Here is a 19,046-nt window from a genome sequence, read left to right as displayed (position 1 = left end):
CAAAAATGTCTAAAACCATGTTTTCACTTTGTCATTATGAGGTACTATGTGTGGATGGGTGAGCTTTTTTTTGTATCCATTTTGAATTCAGGATGTAACACAACAAAATGTGGAATAAGTCAAGGGGTATGAATAGTTTCTGAAGGGACTGTATGTACCATTTTCATAAATGATGATTAGCAGTTCAATGGACCATACGATGCAGCAGGTGTTCCACAGGGCACTGTGTTCTGTCCTGGGTTGTTTGTGGAAGAATTTGTATCAATGGTGTATCTCTTGACTTGGTTTGTATTAACATATCCATTAAGTCAGCCTTATGAGTAGCTTTGGGGGGTGAACCAATTCATATGCTGAACAGGCTAGACGTTGCTTGGGAAATATGGAGAGGGCTGTAGGAGCCACTCGTGTTATTTGTCTGAAAAATAGGTGTGTGTGTGTGTGTGCGTGTGCGTGCGTGCGTGTGTGTGTGTGTGTGTGTGTGTGTGTCTGTGTGTGTGTGTGTGTGTGTGTGTGTGTGTGTGTGTGTGTGTGCGTGTGTGCGTAAGAGCTAGAATATGGATTGAATATAAACATGGCTTTATTTTCATGTAGGTTTGGATACAAATGATTTCTTCAGTACATGTGAATATTTGACTCTTCACATATTACGTATGGCTTCTATTATGACAACCGCCAAAACGCTGTAGGAATGATTTCAGTGATATAAATTCACTTCTGATTACTGACATATTACAACATGGGGGTATCATTAATATCATGCTAATGCCTGACTATTAATCATCCCACTGAAATCCAATAATCATTTTTCTGATGGTGATGTGACACGCAGACAGAGACGCATAAATCCTTCTGTCTTGTCTTCAAGCAGAGAGAATGTTTGGCTTTCAACCAATTGTAGAAGGATGCCAGAGGCTTCTTGAATGCACAAAATAACCGCTTTAATACGTAAAGGGATTTGAATTCCAGTGAGCCTGTTATGGGCCTTTTGAAAGAATGGTACAATACCTGATACTTCTCTGCATATGTGTGGAGTGGACATTAAGATCCATAAAATGTACCCATCCAAAAGTAACTTTGGCATGTGCTGATGTAGGCTAGAAAAACTGAATGGCTGTTTCAATATGTTGTTTGTATTATGTTAGTTGCAGGCTTCCATTTCCTCAGTGCCCTTACCCTAATAAGATCTGTGAAAGTATAGGCCTATTCAGTAGCGAATATGTTCATATGGAATATGAAGTGTGTGGTGTATAGGCTGGGCTACGGTTTAACGAGGTCGGGGATTAATGCTTTAGTCCCACACATTGGGGACCGGCGAGCAGTTCATTTTTGAGCTCTCCTGCGCTCTAATGCGGATTTTCTTGTATAACACGCAATGAGCCCTTAAATGATAAAAGGTGTCTCTCCGTGAGACGACCCGCTACTGTGCTGCTGCTGGAAAATGGGAAAATAGATGGAGGGAGGTAGTACATCACACCGCTTATGCTGCCCCTGTCTCTTCATCGCATTTTTCTTTCACATACGCTCGTTTTTTCTTCATGGGTGGTTGGGCTCGTTAGGGCGCTCCAAGCCAGGCAATTCGTCCAGGCAAGCTTACCACGACAGTTCATCGCTCACTCATACATTAAATGTATTAAGGAAGCTGGCTCGGTCTTCTTCCCATGTCATCTGCGTACACGCCAAGCCCGTGAATGGCCCAAGTCCTCTCCCATTACCAGTGTCGGACACGGGCAGTCAAATTCAAGCCAAATAGCTGTCGTGGAAGTGATTTTGCGCATAACTATAGAAATCAACAGAACGTTGTACAATGAAGTATAGACTGGTTGTATGGACTAGTCCACCGTTTTCAATTTCAGGGAGATTGATGCTAAATAACATTCAGTGTGCTTAACATTCATTAAATTTAACAATGGTCAATTTAATTAGTAATGCATTGCACGTTGCACTTCAGACATTATGTCCAATATAAATTACCTATTAATGTCCGCTTAGTCAAAGACGAGTGTACACATAAAATAACCACACGTTTTAATCATGAAGCAATTGTTGTTGACGCATCGTAAACATACTCCACATATGTCCAAGCATAAAATGTCAATAAATAAAGCTCGTTACACGCCTCTCCACCTCTCTGCCCACCGTGACAGACTGATTCCACCGTCACATTCAGTGCAGAATCCCGTAGACCCAAATAGGCTACATGGGCTATAACATTAAAAACCTTGCTTCGTGTCCTACCTTGATTTCTCCAATCTCCTTCCTTCGTTGCTCAGTATATCTCATTCATTCTTCCTTCCCCCTCTTTTCACTGTCTCCTTCTCCTCTGGTTATCCGTCGTTTGTCATTTCTTGGTCCTTCTTCGTGCGGATATTTAAAGATAAACAATTAATAACCTGCTATCATGAAAATCACCACTGCGAATGAAACGGGAAAAAATCCTGCCGGTTAAAAATGACAAAAACAGTGGCGGCGTATCCCTCATATCATGTTTATGCTCATGGAATTATACCCATACGCGTATCAAAAAATAGTAATGCGACCTCGCCTCATTTTAAGACCATTTTTCGTTTAGGCGCTTAAAGGCGGTCCCAGTTTTCCATAACAAGCAATAACGTCTCTAGCCTAGCACATAAATGTGTGCTGCGCAGTCCGTTTGAAATGGTTGTAGATAAGCCGTTTTCAATTTGCCATTGCAATCTCTTTTGATATCTACCTAAATATTTTAGGCTTCATTGGCTAAATAGCTTGTGTTGAAGGACCGATGTTGGTGGTTAAGAAATTCCATTATAGGCTATCCACAATTGTTGACTCTCAATGCAGATATATCAAACCTGGAACCAAAACACAAATATCAAAGGTTCCTTTACCGACTCATGCCACGTAGAAAATAGCAGTCGTTCTGTCTCCTTCTCTGTCAGTAGCCTATGTCGAAATGTCTGTCGCTGGTAGCCTACAGAGGACTTCTACGCACTCAAGAACATTCAAGTAGTCTATTCTCGCACATTTTGTATGAATGAACTAAAGATTCCAAATTATTGTGTGCGAATATTCACAGACTGATGGTCCCCCACAGCTGAGGCGAACTTCCTCAGCGATGTCAACGGGTAGGCTAAGATTATTTATTGAAAGATGGATGTTGGATCATTTATGTTAAATTGAAAGGCTATCATGCGGCTGCAAAATAACACTAATAGTTCTGCAGATCGTTTGGCTCATATTTCAATAACCAAACTCAATGGCATTTTTTCCCACAAAAGCAAGCAAGTTTAGCTAGTTCATTTTTCCTGTGATGCAAATGTACTATGTCGTTGCCTACGATGACAGACTGGCAGGCGATGCGCGCATCTGGCTGTTCACCGCGTAGCATTCAGCGTCGCGCATATGTGGTTTATTAAAATCTCGAAATCTCCACCGAGAAGTCTATATTTCAGGTGGAGTCCTCGAGGCGATAATTAGATTCCCTGGTCGACGTTTGGTCCCTATAGACAGGCGCCTCCGCGCACGTAGGAACAAACGTTATTTCAGCCTTGTGATTCTCATCTTGTTATTCATTTATTTTCAGACTACGTATCCTAGACTACGTGTTCGGGTTTATGGTCGTGGCATGGGAGGAAGCAAGCAGAGAGAAGACGAAGGAAAGGTGAGGAGGACACAGGCTAAGCTATGTATGTTCGTTTACATGAGTGCCTTGTTGAGAAGGACGCCGAGGAAAGCAGCAGTGGTAAAAGAGTAGTGTTTCACCGCGTGATGCCGCTCCCTAGTGAAGGCGTTCAGGACGGTAAAAGGAACGGCAAGTCTTTTTAATAATAATGGCCTAAGCCTATGCCCAAGTCTTCCCTATAAAACTGCGTCAAAAACGTTATATTACGTGAATCACATTGCTTGCTGTCCAATACACTATTAGGCTATTTTGTCTCCGGATTCCAAATAAAAACAATGATAGGCCTAACACAGTCTAGGTCTGTACTTTATAAAGTGATTGTGAAGGCTAGTAGGCCTAGTGGTAGACTATGCATGATTCATTTAGATAGTTTATAAATCAGCCACATCAGCTAACTATTTGTTAAACATCAACATTACAATCACAATTTCAACCAATGAGTTATAACTACTGATTTATAAAATATGTTATACTGAATCATCTATAAACTATTCCATCGCATAACAAAGCCTTTATAAAGTACGCCTTCATTTAAAGTGATCTGCTGACAATTAGTAGCCTATAGGCTCGCTTGCTTACTTACTCATGGTGGCGCAATGTGCTGGACAATGGCATGCCATAGCTCTCTGTTGTTCATATCAGCTGGTAGGTCCTCCATTCTGAGACCAGTGTCTGGACAGATGTTGTCCACATTGGTTTCATGTGACTTTACTGAACGTCTTCACTCATTAGAGGGTCCCCACAGTATGAGACTGCTGGCGGGCAGCTCAGGATGTCTAACACAGTACAAAAACAAACAACAGACTGTAACATGTTTGAAGATGACCTTTTTGTGGGAGTAGGCCTACCCTGCATCCATTTCATTTGCAGGAGCACCCTCCATAGTTTATTCAATTGACACATGGCTGAAAAGGAAAACAATTCCTTGCAAAGGGTGAAATTACATCATTATATTATTACATTAGTTCTAGAATATTTCAAACCACCTGATGGAATTGGAGCGGATTACTTTGACAGCAGTGGGTTTGGACCTGAATCAGTCTGACCCATATCTGAGACATTATACAACTAACTAAAGGAAGGCTTTTGTCAAATAGACAATGTGTTGATCCATTATGTAACCCATGCATTTGTAAGGGCCAAACAGGTCTACCTTCAATTCCAATTCAATTGCATTGCAATAGCTTTTGGTCTAAAGTCTGTAGGTGTGCAGGATGAGAACTATCCACCTCTTCCATGCTAGGGCCACTGTTCTGTCCAAAGAAATAGCATTCCTAGAACAGCACCGTCATGGCCTCATTGACTTGAAAAGGGACATTCATTCTAATCATTCTATTTGTATGGTTCTCTTCCTGATTGCACCGCCCTCTGAAGGCTCCATCTCTGACTGACTTTCATGGACCAGCTCATCTGATTCTTGCCTCCAATAAAGACTATACCATGTAATTTGCATTGCATCATTATGTGAAAGCAAGCCTCCCCAGCTTTTTCAAGATCAAATGTCACAGTAGATTAGTGCAGACAGTCACACAGCTGTATATACATGGGAGAGATTGAAGCTGTGTCACCTATGGTAGTGTAATGTACTGTAGCGAGCCATGAATCAGCAAACACGTGTTATTCAGGTAATGCTCGGCGTCGTTCAAAGAAATCACACAACACCATGTCAATCTCTTTGCAACTATTGTTGTGTTATTACAGTAGTGGGCACTTATTGCTATTACTAGTACAGTATATCTAGCTCAGCTAATGACTGACAAATACTAGCACCTCCACTACAACCACTTCTTTATTACCTTTTTTTATATAAGGTACTGTAAATAGCAATGCAATTGTCACTCTATTGCCGTGGTATACAACATTCTTTTCAGGGGGGACCCCCTTTTTTTCACCAGAATTTCTGGGGACCCCATTTTTTTGGACAGAATTTCTGGCAGTCCATCCCACCCCACATTTAACATCTAATGAAACAACCTTAAAATCTCTACATTTTGATTTTATTATCAACAAATAAGCTTTAATTCATTAGCCTACATTTTCATAACTCTTAGCAAAATTAAGAGAACAAATAAATACATTTACTTAATAAAGTTGTATTTTTCAAATTATCTTTCTCAAAAGCATTTGTTTTTGGTATATTGTCCCATAAAATAATGTAAAAAAAAAAGTGCACTTGTGACCCTACTGCACTTCCCCTGTGTGGAGTCGTGACCCTGACTTTGAGTACCTCTGCTTTATTGTGTAATAAAAACCAGCTTGAATCCATTTCAAATGCAATTACAGTACCATGCTTATACTACTATTTATCATTCCATAGTGGACTATTTCATATTGCAATGGTAGTAGTAACCACACTATGTTACTATGTAATAACATGCTATTACGGTGTTTGTACAGTATTACAGTGTTACTAGCTACATACATATACATATTTTCTTTTTTATATGCTGTTTTCTGTCTGTTTATTAGTTTGTCAAGATTAGATGAACAGCAACACTTGTTAAATTGTTAAAACTTTTTATGTCACATTGTCATTTTATCCCCCCAAAACACTGCATTATGAATAGTTCTGTATTACTTGTTCACATCAATCAGAGGTGACATTTGAATCTCTCCCCGAGGTAAATAAAGAGGGTGAGACAAGTTTGAGCTTAGATATAATTACTGAGGCAACTTCTTTGTAGGGAACAAGTGCGTGGCATTTGAATGGGCTGTGAAAGGCTAGACCTCCACTGTGAGCAGCAGGACAAAGCCAAACAGGCTTATGGTTTCATTAACCACCAAAGTGTTGGTGTAACACCCACACCTTTCATCCCACACCCCCGTGACCGCTGATGCTCTTTTCTCATCGCGCACCCACCGTCCATTGGCTGGATCTTCACAACAAACGCTATTACGTTGCAGCGTTTTCACAGGCCACGCCCGTAAAGAGAGACCCATCTCTCTCTCTCTCCATTGCAATATGAAATAGTCCATTATCTCTTCTCAGGGCTAATTGGTGTATTAACGCCATGCTGTGGGTGACATGGGGAGAGGAAGAGACGCTGGATGAATATGGATGAGGGAAAGACAGAGAGGGATTTAGGGATAAAGAGAGGGAGAGACAGAGAGGGGTAGAGAGAGGGAGAGACAGAGGGGTAGAGAGAGGGAGAGACAGAGAGGGAGGCATAGAGAGAGGGTTGAAACAGAGAGGGAGGGATAGAGAGAGGGAGAAACAGAGAGGGAGAGACAGAGGGAGGGATAGAGAGAGGGAGAGACAGAGAGTGAGGGAGAGATAGAGAGGGAGGGAGAGACAGAGAGGGACAGAGACAGAGAGGGACAGAGAGAGGGAGGGATAGAGAGAGGGAAAGACAGAGAGGGAAAGACAGGGAGCGATGGAGGGAGGGAGGGAGAGAGGGACAGAGATGGATAGAGAGACGGAGAGACAGAGAGGGATAGAGGAGGGAGAGACAGAGAGAGAAACAGAGGGGGAGACAGAGAGGGAGGGTTAGAGAGAGGGAGAGACAGAGGGATATAGGGAGATACTGAGATGGATGGAGAGAGATAGAGAGAGGGATAAAGAGGGGGAGGGATAGAGAGAGGGAGGGAGATACAGAGAGGGAGGGAGATACAGAGAGAGGGAGATTATATACTGTATGCAAGCGCACACAGTCACAAACACACACAAGGCCGGCTCAAGACATAAGTGGTTGCGTAGGGCCCCCTGCCACTAGGTGGCCTCGACCAAAAAATTATATATACACTACTCAAAAAAATAAAGGGAACACTTAAACAACACATCCTAGATCTGAATGAAATAAATAATCTTATTAAATACTTTTTTCTTTACTGACAACAAAATCACACAAAAATAATCAATGGAAATCCATTTTATCAATCCATGGAGGTCTGGATTTGGAGTCACACTCAAAATTAAAGTGGAAAACCACACTACAGGCTGATCCAACTTTGATGTAATGTCCTTAAAACAAGTCAAAATGAGGCTCAGTAGTGTGTGTGGCCTCCACGTGCCTGTATGACCTCCCTACAACGCCTGGGCATGCTCCTGATGAGGTGGCGGATGGTCTCCTGAGGGATCTCCTCCCAGACCTGGACTAAAGCATCCGCCAACTCCTGCACAGTCTGTGGTGCAACGTGGTGTTGGTGGATGGAGCGAGACATTACATTTACATTTAAGTCATTTAGCAGACGCTCTTATCCAGAGCGACTTACAAATTGGTGCATTCACCTTATAATATCCAGTGGAACAACCACTTTACAATATGTCCCAGATGACACATGATGTCCCAGATGTGCTCAATTGGATTCAGGTCTGGGGAACGGGCAGGCCAGTCCATAGCATCAATGCCTTCCTCTTGCAGGAACTGCTGACACACTCCAGCCACATGAGGTCTAGCATTGTCTTGCATTAGGAGGAACCCAGGGCCAACCGCACCAGCATATGGTCTCACAAGGGGTCTGAGGATCTCATCTCGGTACCTAATGGCAGTCAGGCTACCTCTGGCGAGCACATGGAGGGCTGTGCGGCCCCCCAAAGAAATGCCACCCCACACCATGACTGACCCACCGCCAAACGGTCATGATGGAGGATGTTGCAGGCAGCAGAACGTTCTCCACGGCGTCTCCAGACTCTGTCACGTCTGTCACATGTGCTCAGTGTGAACCTGCTTTCATCTGTGAAGAGCACAGGGCGCCAGTGGCGAATTTGCCAATCTTGGTGTTCTCTGGCAAATGCCAAACGTCCTGCACGGTGTTGGGCTGTAAGCACAACCCCCACCTGTGGACGTTGGGCCCTCATACCACCCTCATGGAGTCTGTTTCGGACCGTTTGAGCAGACACATGCACATTTGTGGCCTGCTGGAGGTCATTTTGCAGGGCTCTGGCAGTGCTCCTCCTGCTCCTCCTTGCACAAAGGCGGAGGTAGCGGTCCTGCTGCTGGGTTGTTGCCCTCCTACGGCCTCCTCCACGTCTCCTGATGTACTGGCCTGTCTCCTGGTAGCGCCTCCATGCTCTGGACACTACGCTGACAGACACAGCAAACCTTCTTGCAACAGCTCGCATTGATGTGCCATCCTGGATGAGCTGCACTACCTGAGCCACTTGTGTGGGTTGTAGACTCCGTCTCATGCTACCACTAGAGTGAAAGCACCGCCAGCATTCAAAAGTGACCAAAACATCAGCCAGGAAGCATAGGAACTGAGAAGTGGTCTTTGGTCTCCACCTGCAGAACCACACCTTTATTGGGGGTGTCTTGCTTATTGCCTATAATTTCCACCTGTTGTCTATTCCATTTGCACAACAGCATGTGAAATGTATTGTCAATCAGTGTTGCTTCCTAAGTGGACAGTTTGATTTCACAGAAGTGTGATTGACTTGGAGTTACATTGTGTTGTTTAAGTGTTCCCTTTATTTTTTTGAGCAGTATATATATACACTACCATTCAAAAGTTTGTGGTCACTTAGAAATGTCCTTGTTTTTGAAAGAAAAGCAAATGTTTTGTCCATTAAAATAACATAACATTTATCAGAAATACAGTGTAGACATTGTTAATGTTGTAAATGACTATTGTAGCTGGAAACGGCAGATTTTTAATGGAATATCTACATAGACATAGAGAGGCCCATTATCAGCAACCATTACTCCTGTGTTCCAATGACATGTTGTGTTAGCTAATTGATCATTAGAAAACCCTTTTGCAATTATGTTAGCACAGCTGAAAACTGTGGTACTGATTAAAGAAGCAATAAAACTGGCCTTATTTAGTCTAGTTGAGTATCTGGAGCATCAGCATGCGTGGGTTCGATTACAGGCTCACAATGGGCAGAAACAAATAGCTTTCTTCTGAAACTCGTCAGTCTATTCTTGTTCTGAGAAATGAAGGCTATTCCATGTGAGAAATTGCCAAGAAACTGAAGATCTTGTACAACGCTGTGTACTACTCCCTTCACAGAACAGTGCAAACTGGCTCTAACCAGAATAGAAAGAGGAGTGGGAGTCCCCGGTGCACAACTGAGCAAGAGGACAAGTACATTAGAGTGTCTAGTTTGATAAACAGGTGCCTCACAAGTCCTCAACTGGCAGCTTCATTAAATAGTACCCGCAAAACACCAGTCTCAACGTCAACAGTGAAGAGGCGACTCTGGGATGCTGGCCTTCTAGGCAGAGTTGCAAAGAAAAATACATATCTCAGACTGGCCAGTAAAAATAAAAGATTAAGATGGCCAGCACCCCGTAGAGACAGAGAGGGATAGAGAGAGGGAGTGACAGAGAGGGAGAGATTGAGGGAGGGATAGACAGAGGGATATACAGAGAGGGAGGGAGAGATAGAGAGAGGGAGAGACAGAGAGGGAGGGAGCGATAGAGAGAGGAAGAGACAGAGAGGGCGGGAGAGATAGAGAGCGGTAGATACAGAAAGGGAGGGAGAGATATAGAGAGGGAGAGACAGAGAGCGAGGGAGAGAGGGAGAGACAGAGAGGGAGGGAGAGATAGAGAGAAAGAGAGAGACAGGGTATAGGGAGGCGTGTGCTGGGGGAGGGAAGTAGAGAGTGAGACTGAGGGAGTGAAAGAGAGAGAGAGAGAACGAGGGAGGCCAAGGTACATTTCAGCTGCACAAGTGGTTGAGAGCAGGATGGTAAAGTGACGAGTGGTGGAGGGGGGCAAGCAAACCACCCAGTAATGGGTCTTTTTTTCAGATGGCCTTCTCTCTATCCCTCTCTCACCGTCACCGCATTTAGCCCAATTATCCACTCTCCCTGGCGCCACTGGCAGCATATGGAAATGTAAATTGCACAGTGAAATGTTTTCCTTTTTTTCAAAGTGGTGGAAGGTAAGTAGCTCTTGAGGATGGGGAGAGTATGAGAGAAAGGGAGTGGGAGGGGGAGATGATGAGAAACCAAATTGAGGGTCCGTCTTCCTGCCCCTGTCTTACATGTGCTGCCACTGTATTGTAAACGAATGGAAACACTTACACTGCTTTAACCTTTTACTGCAGTGAGCTAAATCAGGCCCACACAGTGTTTCTTGGTAGTCTTAAACAAATCTACTATGAAACAAAAGTATACACCTCACACACATGGTTATGGGCTTAAAAAAGAAGACACCTGTACCATGTCAGATATAGAGCTGAAATGTATTACATTTTGAGTTTGAATCCCAAAATTATGCTTTATACACATCCCAGAAGACTGAAATATAACAAAACTGTTTGACAAAGAAACACCAGATTTTCATCTTTTTTGTTGTTATAGAAATGATGAAAAATATGAATAACATTCCACCCATGAGGCCACTAGTCATGTGACTGTAAGAAAGAGGTACATAAGGCATTATGTACAGTACATGTGTTGCACACACAGAAAAGTACACATACACTTAGTGAAGTAACCATATGGATTATTCCACTATTTCAATGGCACACAGCACAGGTGGCTACCCACACACATGTAGTCAATAAATGAAGCAAGTTTGAACAGACGCAAACTAAATAAGATGCATGTATGCACACATGTTTTACCCACCCACACCCACCACGACAAAAACACCCCCACCTCCCCTGCTGCCACAAACAAGACCCACAAACCATGAAGTATGGACACACACATACTATACTCACACACTCTCTCACATGCACACCCACAGCCAAATAGACATACTGTACCTACAAGAGTGATTATATACTGTATGCAAGCGCACACAGTCACACACACACACAGGGCCGGATCCAGACATAAGTAGTTGCTTAGGGCCCTCAGCCACTAGGTGGCCTCGACCAAAAAATTATATATATACATACACTACCATTCAAAAGTTTGGGTCACTTAGAAATGTCCTTATTTTTGAAAGAAAATGAATTTTTTTGTCCATTAAAATAACATCAAATTGATCAGAAATATAGTGTAGACATTATTAAGTAAATTACTATTGTAGCTGGAAATGGCAGATGTTTTATGGAATATCTACATAGGCTTACAGAGGCCCATTATCAGCAACCATCGCTGTGTTCCAATGGCACGTTGTGTTAGCTAATCCAAGTTTATAATTTTAAAAGGCTAATTGATCATTAGAAAACCCTTTTGCAAATATGTTAGAACAGCTGAAAACTGTTGTTCTGATTAAAGAAGCAATAAAACTGGCCTTCTTTAGTCTAGTTGAGTATCTGGAGCATCAGCATTTGTGGGTTCGATTACAGGCTCACAATGGCCAGAAACAAATAGCTTTCTTCTGAAACTCATCAGTCTATTCTTGTTCTGAGAAATGAAGGCTATTCCATGTGAGAAATTGCCAAGAAACTGGAGATCTTGTACAACGCTGTGTACTACTGCTTTCACAGAACAGTGCAAACTGGCTCTAACCAGAATAGAAAGAGGAGTGGGAGGCCCCGGTGCACAACTGAGCAAGAGAACAAGTACATTAGAGGGTCTAGTTTGATAAACAGGTGCCTCACAAGTCCTCAACTGGCAGCTTCATTAAATAGTACCCGCAAAACACCAGTCTCAATGTCAACAGTGAAGAGGCGACTCTGGGATGCTGGCCTTCTAGGCAGAGCTGAAAATAAAAAGCCATATCTCAGACTGGCCAGTAAAAATAAAAGATTAAGATGGGCAAAATAACACAGACACCGGACAGAAGAACTCTGCCTAGAAGGCCAGAATCCCAGAGTCGCCTCTTCACTGTTGACGTTGAGACTGTTTTTTTTGCGGGAACTATTTACTGAAGCTGCCAGTTGAGGACTTGACCGGTAGTGTATATAAATATCTTTAGGAACTCAGTCGGGGTCTCAACTTACTGTTGAGAGTTAGAATAGTAGAATACACAAAGTGCAATATTAAAATGTGGTTGTGTATCAGCAGTTTTTCTATTGTTATGTCATTCACTGACTGTCACTCAATTATCCATGTCAGCTAACAATTTTTAGACTGGTTGAAAAGTCTAGCCAGCTATCTAAACTTGTAGTAATCATGTCTGAATGATTACTACAGGGCTTGTGCCCAGGGGCCCTGACCTCCAGGGGGCCCCTAGTGGTTAATAGCATTGGGCCAGTACCCGAAAGGTTGCTGGTTCGAATCCCTGCACAGACTAGGTTAAAACATCTGTTGTTGTGTCCTTGAGCAAGGCAGCCTAATTGCACTGGATAAAATGGCAAAATGAGTAGAATTGAATGAAACTTTTCTCTACCCCATGGCAAAATGTGTAAACTTGCAGAAAGCTTGCTTTAAAACTGCAACATTTTCTCTACTCCCCATGCAAAATGTGTAGAAGTTTTGGAAATTAGCTTTAAATCGAACATTTTTCTCTATGCCGCCAAGAAGAGGGCCCTTAAAATGTTTTGCCCTAGTGCGCAAGGCCGTCCCACACACACAAACACACACACAACTCTCCTCTGTTTCACCTAGGGCTCCAAAGACTTGGGCCATGTAATTGCATTAGCCCCAAGGCTGGTGTAGCTAGCAGAGCTGAGGGTGTAGAGATCAAAGGTGCCTCTCCCATACACATGAAATGGAGACATGCAGCACACAGGACGATCATTCAGATAAGATGAAGAGACATTTCCTCCGAGAGGAGAAATGAAAGGCTGTGTTTTGTTCATTATTATTAAGATCTGACTCCTCTCTCTGTTCACATTGTTCCTTTCTGCATGCTACAGATTGTGTGAGTGCCGATTAAGCCAACTTCTCCAAGCTGCAATTCGCTCAATTACTCTCAATTATCCCACTGGCCTGACTTGTATCGTCTCTCTGCAGTTCAATTGTGAACTGAAACAACTTGTTGATTGACAGCGAGGACCAATTAGAAGGCATGAGAGAAACTCAAGGGCCTCTGGTAATTATCCCTGATTGGCTGTGACACTCAGACATTCCACAGCCCCCATCAAAATAGTTGGTGTCTGTATTGATATACTGAAGGTGGTGTTTGAAACGGTTTCATAACCCACATTATATCACACCTTCACATAACATTCCTCTCTATTGATAAAATATGCTGTAATGTAAATTACTTTAGGAAGGAGGATTTTTAAATAGAAATAATACAGCCTTATATGCTTTCAGTTATGCATGGTAAGGCAATGTGCTGAAGGGCACAATAAAGTTAACAGCTTTGTAATGCTGAATGATAAGATTAACTTGTTTACCTTGTGTTTTCTAAGGTAAACTTCAGTCTGTGTGTGACTTGGTGCATTCAGGCTCAAGGCTTTAATATGTGGAGTCTTCAGCACTGAGGACCAAACATGGTGAATAACCTTTCAGAACCACGGAGAGCTCCATTGACTAAACACTGTCCTTCAGAATAAGTATCTTTCCATCTAACTCAGCTTCAGCACCATGGATAGCTCCATATGCTAGTAACAAGCCTGTAGCACCAGCCATACTTGAGCCTCAGACAAAACCTGCTTTACACAGGAAAGTGTGCATTAGCAGTAGTTATGCAAACAATGTAACTACATCAACATGGCTACAGGAGGATCAATTAAATATAAGCCCTGAACTAACTTCATATTTCTTGGTAAAATATTTACTCTGTTGATACATGATCCATCTGGGGAAATTCCAACGGGGTGAGTCTCTTTTGGTGTATATGTACATGTCACAAACATACAGGACATCCTAATAGTAGAACTAACAGGATGCATAGTCCTTTGTATATTATTAGGAAAGTCTTTGATAGAAATTGACAGAAATGAAGGCAATGCAGTGCAGGGTTATAGTAGGTATACTGTAGGTATACTGTTAAAAGGGGGAGGGGGAGTTTAGAGGATTACAGTTGTATTTTTTTACAACCAAATCTCTATTTTTGATGTAAATGACATGTTATAGAAGGGCCCAGACACCGTTTTCAGGATTTCATGTTTTTGAGAAACTTACCCCAAACAGCAAATCACCTCATCCTCGTTGTGTAGTTTTTTGGGCCCTGAAAAAACATGAACAAAGGCTCCAAAAACACCCAAATACATCCTTTTAGAAACGGCAAAGCTATCAATATAGTGATGCAGGTCTTTCGATTTTTTATTTAACTAGGCAAGTCAGTTAAGAACAAATGTCACGTCTTGACCATAGAAATATGTTATTTTCTATGGTAGAGTAGGTCAGGGTGTGACAGGTTTTTCTTCTATGTTTTCTATTTCTATGTTCAGGTTCTAGTTTTGTATTTCTATGTTGGGGTTTTGTTTGGGATGATCTCCAATTAGAGGCAGCTGGTCCTCGTTGTCTCTAATTGGAGATCATACTTAAGTAGGGGTTTTTCCCACCTGGGTTTGTGGGAGATTATCTTTAAGTCAGTGTATGTTTCACCTCTGCGTCATGGTTTGTTGTTTTTGTCATTCAATTTATTTATATGTATTGCATAGTTTCACAGTGTAAATAAAATGTGGAATGACACACACGCTGCACTTTGGTCCGCTCCTCCTTTCGACAACCGTGACAGAATCTCCCACCACCAAAGGACCAAGCAGCGTGCCCAGGAGAAACAGGAGTGGACTTGGGAGGAAATTCTGGACGGGAAAGGACCCTGGAGGCAGGCTGGGGAGTATCGCCATCCTAAAGAGGAAATTGAGGCAGTGAGAGCGGAGTGGCGATACTACGAGGCACTATACCAACCACGAGGCAAGTGCGAGAGGCAGCCCCCCAATTTTTTTTTCTCACACGGGGAGATTGGCAGAGTCAGGTTGGAGACCTGAGCCAATTCCCCGTGCTTACCGTGGGGAGCGAGTGACGAAGCAAGCACCGTGTTATGCGGTGATGCGCACTGTGTCGCCAGTGCATATTCACAGGCCAGTGCAATCTGTGCCCGCGCCCCGCATTTGTCGAGCAAGGTTGAGCATCCAACCAGAACGGGTTGTGCCAGCTCTACGATCGAGATCTCCAGTGTGCCTCCACAGCCCAGCATATCCTGTGCCTGCCCCATGTACCCGGCCTCCAGTGAGTCTATTCAGCCTGGTACGCCCTGTGCATGCTCCTCACACTTGCCCTGAGGTGCATGTTACCAGTCTGGTGCCACCTGTGCCAGCCCCACGCATCAGGCCTCCAGTGTGCCTGCTCAGTCTGGGGTGTCCTGTTCCTGCTCCCCGCACTCGCCCTGAAGTGCGTGTTACTAGTCTGGCGCCACCTGTGCCAGCCCCATGCATCAGGCCTCCAGTGCCCCTGCCCAGTCCGGGGTGTCCTGTTCCTGCTCCCCGCACTCGCCCTGAGGTGCGTGTTACTAGTCTGGTGCCACCTGTGCCAGCCCCACGCATCTGGTCTCCAGTGTGCATTCCCAGTCCAGAGCTTCCGGCGACATTTCCCAGTCCAGAGCTTCCGGCGACAGTTCCCAGTCCAGAGCTTCCGGCGACAGTTCCCAGTCCAGAGCTTCCGGCGACAGTTCCCAGTCCGGAACCTCCTGAGATGGCCCCCAGTCCGGAACCTCCTGAGACGGCCCCCAGTCCGGAACCTCCTCAGACGGCCCCCAGTCCGAAACCTCCTGAGACGGCCCCCAGTCCGGAACCTCCTGAGACGGCCCCCAGTCCGGAACTTCCTGAGATGGCCCCCAGTCCGGAACTTCCTGAGACGGCCCCCAGTCCGGACCCTCCAGCAACGTTCCCCAGTCCGGACCCTTCAGCGACGTTCCCCATTCCGGACCCTTCAGCGACGGCCTGCAGCCCAGAGTCTCCAGTGCTAACGGCCTGCAGCCCAGATCCCAGCGGTGGTCTGCAGTACAGAGCCTCCGGCGATGATCCACAGTCCAGTTCCTCCTCCGACGATCCGCAGTACAGAGCCTCCGGCGATGATCTACATTCCGGTTCCTCCGACGACGATCCACGGTCCGGTGGCACAGAAGCAGAGGGATCAGCGGGCGGAGCGGGGTTACGCCCCGAACCGGAGCCGCCTCCTCTGTGGGAGGATTCGCGGGATGATAAGGTTATGTGTACAGCACCAGAGCTGCCATAGACAATAGTTACCCACCCTGCCCTCCCTTTTTTTTGGGGGGGGGGGGTTGTTGTCGTTTTTGTTTAGGGGGGGTACTGTCACGTCCTGACCATAGAAAGATGTTATTTTCTATGGTAGAGTTGGTCAGGGTGTGACAGGGTTTTTTTCTCTCTATGTTTTCATTTCTATGTTCAGGTTCTAGTTTTGTATTTCTATGTGGGGGTTTTGTTTGGGATGATCTCCAGTTAGAGGCAGCTGGTCCTCGTTGTCTCTAATTGGAGATCATACTTAAGTAGGGTTTTTTTCCACCTGGGTTTGTGGGAGATTATCTTTGAGTCGGTGTATGTTTCACCTCTGCGTCACGGTTTGTTGTTTTTGTCATTCAGTTTATTTATATGTATTGCATAGTTTCACAGTGTAAATAAAATGTTCAACGACACACACGCTGCACTTTGGTCCGCTCCTCCTTTCGATAACCGTAACAACAAAATCTTATTTACAATGACGGCCTACCAAAAGGCAAAAGGCCTCCTGCGGGGACGGGGGCCTGGGATCAAAAATTAAATAAATAAATACAATATAAATATAAGACGAAACATATCACAACAAGAGAGACACAACACTACATAAAGAGAGACCTAAAACAACAACATAACAAGGCAGCAACACATGGCAAAACAGCATGGTAGCAACACAACATGACAACAACATGGTGCAAACATAATTGGGCAAAGTCAACAGCACAAAGGTCAAGAAGATAGAGACAACAATACATCATACAAAGCAGCCACATCTGTCAGTAAGAGTGTCCATGATTGAGCCTTGGAATGAAGAGATTGAGAAAAAACTGTCCAGTTTGAGTGTTTGTTGCAGCTCGTTCCAGTCGCTAGCTGCAGCGAACTGAAAAGAGGAGTGACCCAGGGATGTGTGTGCTTTGGGGACCTTTAACCTGTCTGGGCTATTGGGCAGTATTTTCACGACCGGATAAAAAACGTACCCGATTTAAACTGGTTACTACTTTTGCCCAGAAACGAAAATATGCATATTATTAGTAGATTTGGATAGAAATCACTCTGAAGTTTCTAAAACTGTTTGAATGGTGTCTGTGAGTATAACAGAACTCATATGGCAGGCAAAAACCGGAGAAAATTCCAAGCAGGAAGTGGCCTGTGTGACAATTTGTAGTTCTCCTTTTGCTTCTCTATCGAAACTACAGGATCTGTGGGGTTACGTGACACTTTCTAAGGCTTCCATTGGCTCTCTAAAGCCTTCAGAAACCGGATTGAGGCGTCTCCTGTCTCTGGGCAGATAATAGGAGCTCAGTTTGTCAGTGGACTGCCTGGTGACTAAGAGATTGGAAATGCGCATTCACGAGACCACACCATTTTTTATTTTCCTTTTTGAATGAAAACACTATTGTCCGGTTGGAATATTATCACTATTTTACGAGAAAAATACCATAAAAATTGATTTTTAACAGCGTTTGACATGCTTCTAAGTACGGTAATGTAATATTTAGAATTTTTTTGTCTCGATATGTGCTCGCGCGTTACCCTTTGGATAGTGACCTGAACGCACGAACAAAACGGAGATATTTTGACATAACTATGGATTATTTGGAACAAAAACAACATTTCCTGTGGAAGTAGCATGCCTGGGAGTGCATTCTGACGAAGAACAGCAAAGGTAATACCATTTTTCTAATACTAATTCTGAGTTTAGTGTGCGCCGAACTTGGCGGGTGTCAAATTAGCTAGCCGTGATGGCTGAGCTATGTACTCAGAATATTGCACTAACCTTTGATGATCTTCATCAGATGACAATCCTAGGACATTATGTTATACAATACATGCATGTTTTGTTCAATCAAGTTCATATTTATTTCAAATACCAGCTTTTTACATTAGCATGTGACGTTCAGAACTAGCATACCCACCGCAAACTTCCGGTGAATTTACTAAATTACTCACGATAAACGTTCACAAAAAACATAACAATTATTTTAAGAATTATAGATACAGAACTCCTTTATGCAATCGCTATGTCCGATTTTAAAATAGCTTTTCGGTGAAAGCACATTTTGAAATATTCTGAGTAGATAGCCCAGCCATCACGGGCTAGCTATTTAGACACCCACCAAGTTTAGCCCTCACCAAAGTCAGATTTACTATAAGAAAAATTGGATTACCTTTGCTGTTCTTCGTCAGAATGCACTCCCAGGACTTCTACTTCAATAACAAATGTTGGTTTGGTTCAAAATAATCCATAGTTATGTTCAAATATCCTCTGTTTTGTTCGTGCGTTCAAGACACTATCCGAAGGGTAAAGAAGGGTGACGCGCCCGACGCGTTTCGTGACAAATAAATTCTAAATATTCCATTACCGTACTTCGAAGCATGTCAACCGCTGTTTAAAATCAATTTTTATGCCATTTTTCTCGTAAAAAAGCGATAATATTCCGACCGGGAAACCCTGTTTACGTTCAAAGAC

General features: G+C 43.6%; 1 protein-coding gene across 2 annotated transcripts in view; it reads right to left on the bottom strand.

Moving 5' to 3' along the window:
• The window catches only part of LOC106593982 (adhesion G protein-coupled receptor L1-like), a 208,210-nt gene extending 204,650 nt beyond the window's left edge, over positions 1 to 3,560 (bottom strand). For both annotated transcript variants that reach the window (XM_045720055.2, XM_082976429.1), the window contains exon 1: positions 2,236 to 3,560. The gene's annotated coding sequence lies outside the window, so the exon portion shown is untranslated. The remainder of the gene's footprint in view (positions 1 to 2,235) is intronic.
• Between the last annotated feature and the right edge of the window lie 15,486 nt (positions 3,561 to 19,046).

This window comes from Salmo salar, chromosome 06 (assembly GCF_965601325.2).
Source record: "Salmo salar chromosome 06, fSalSal1, whole genome shotgun sequence".
NCBI lineage: Eukaryota > Metazoa > Chordata > Actinopteri > Salmoniformes > Salmonidae > Salmo > Salmo salar.
Note: the sequence above shows the minus strand (reverse complement) of the source record. Positions and strands in the feature narration are given on the sequence as shown.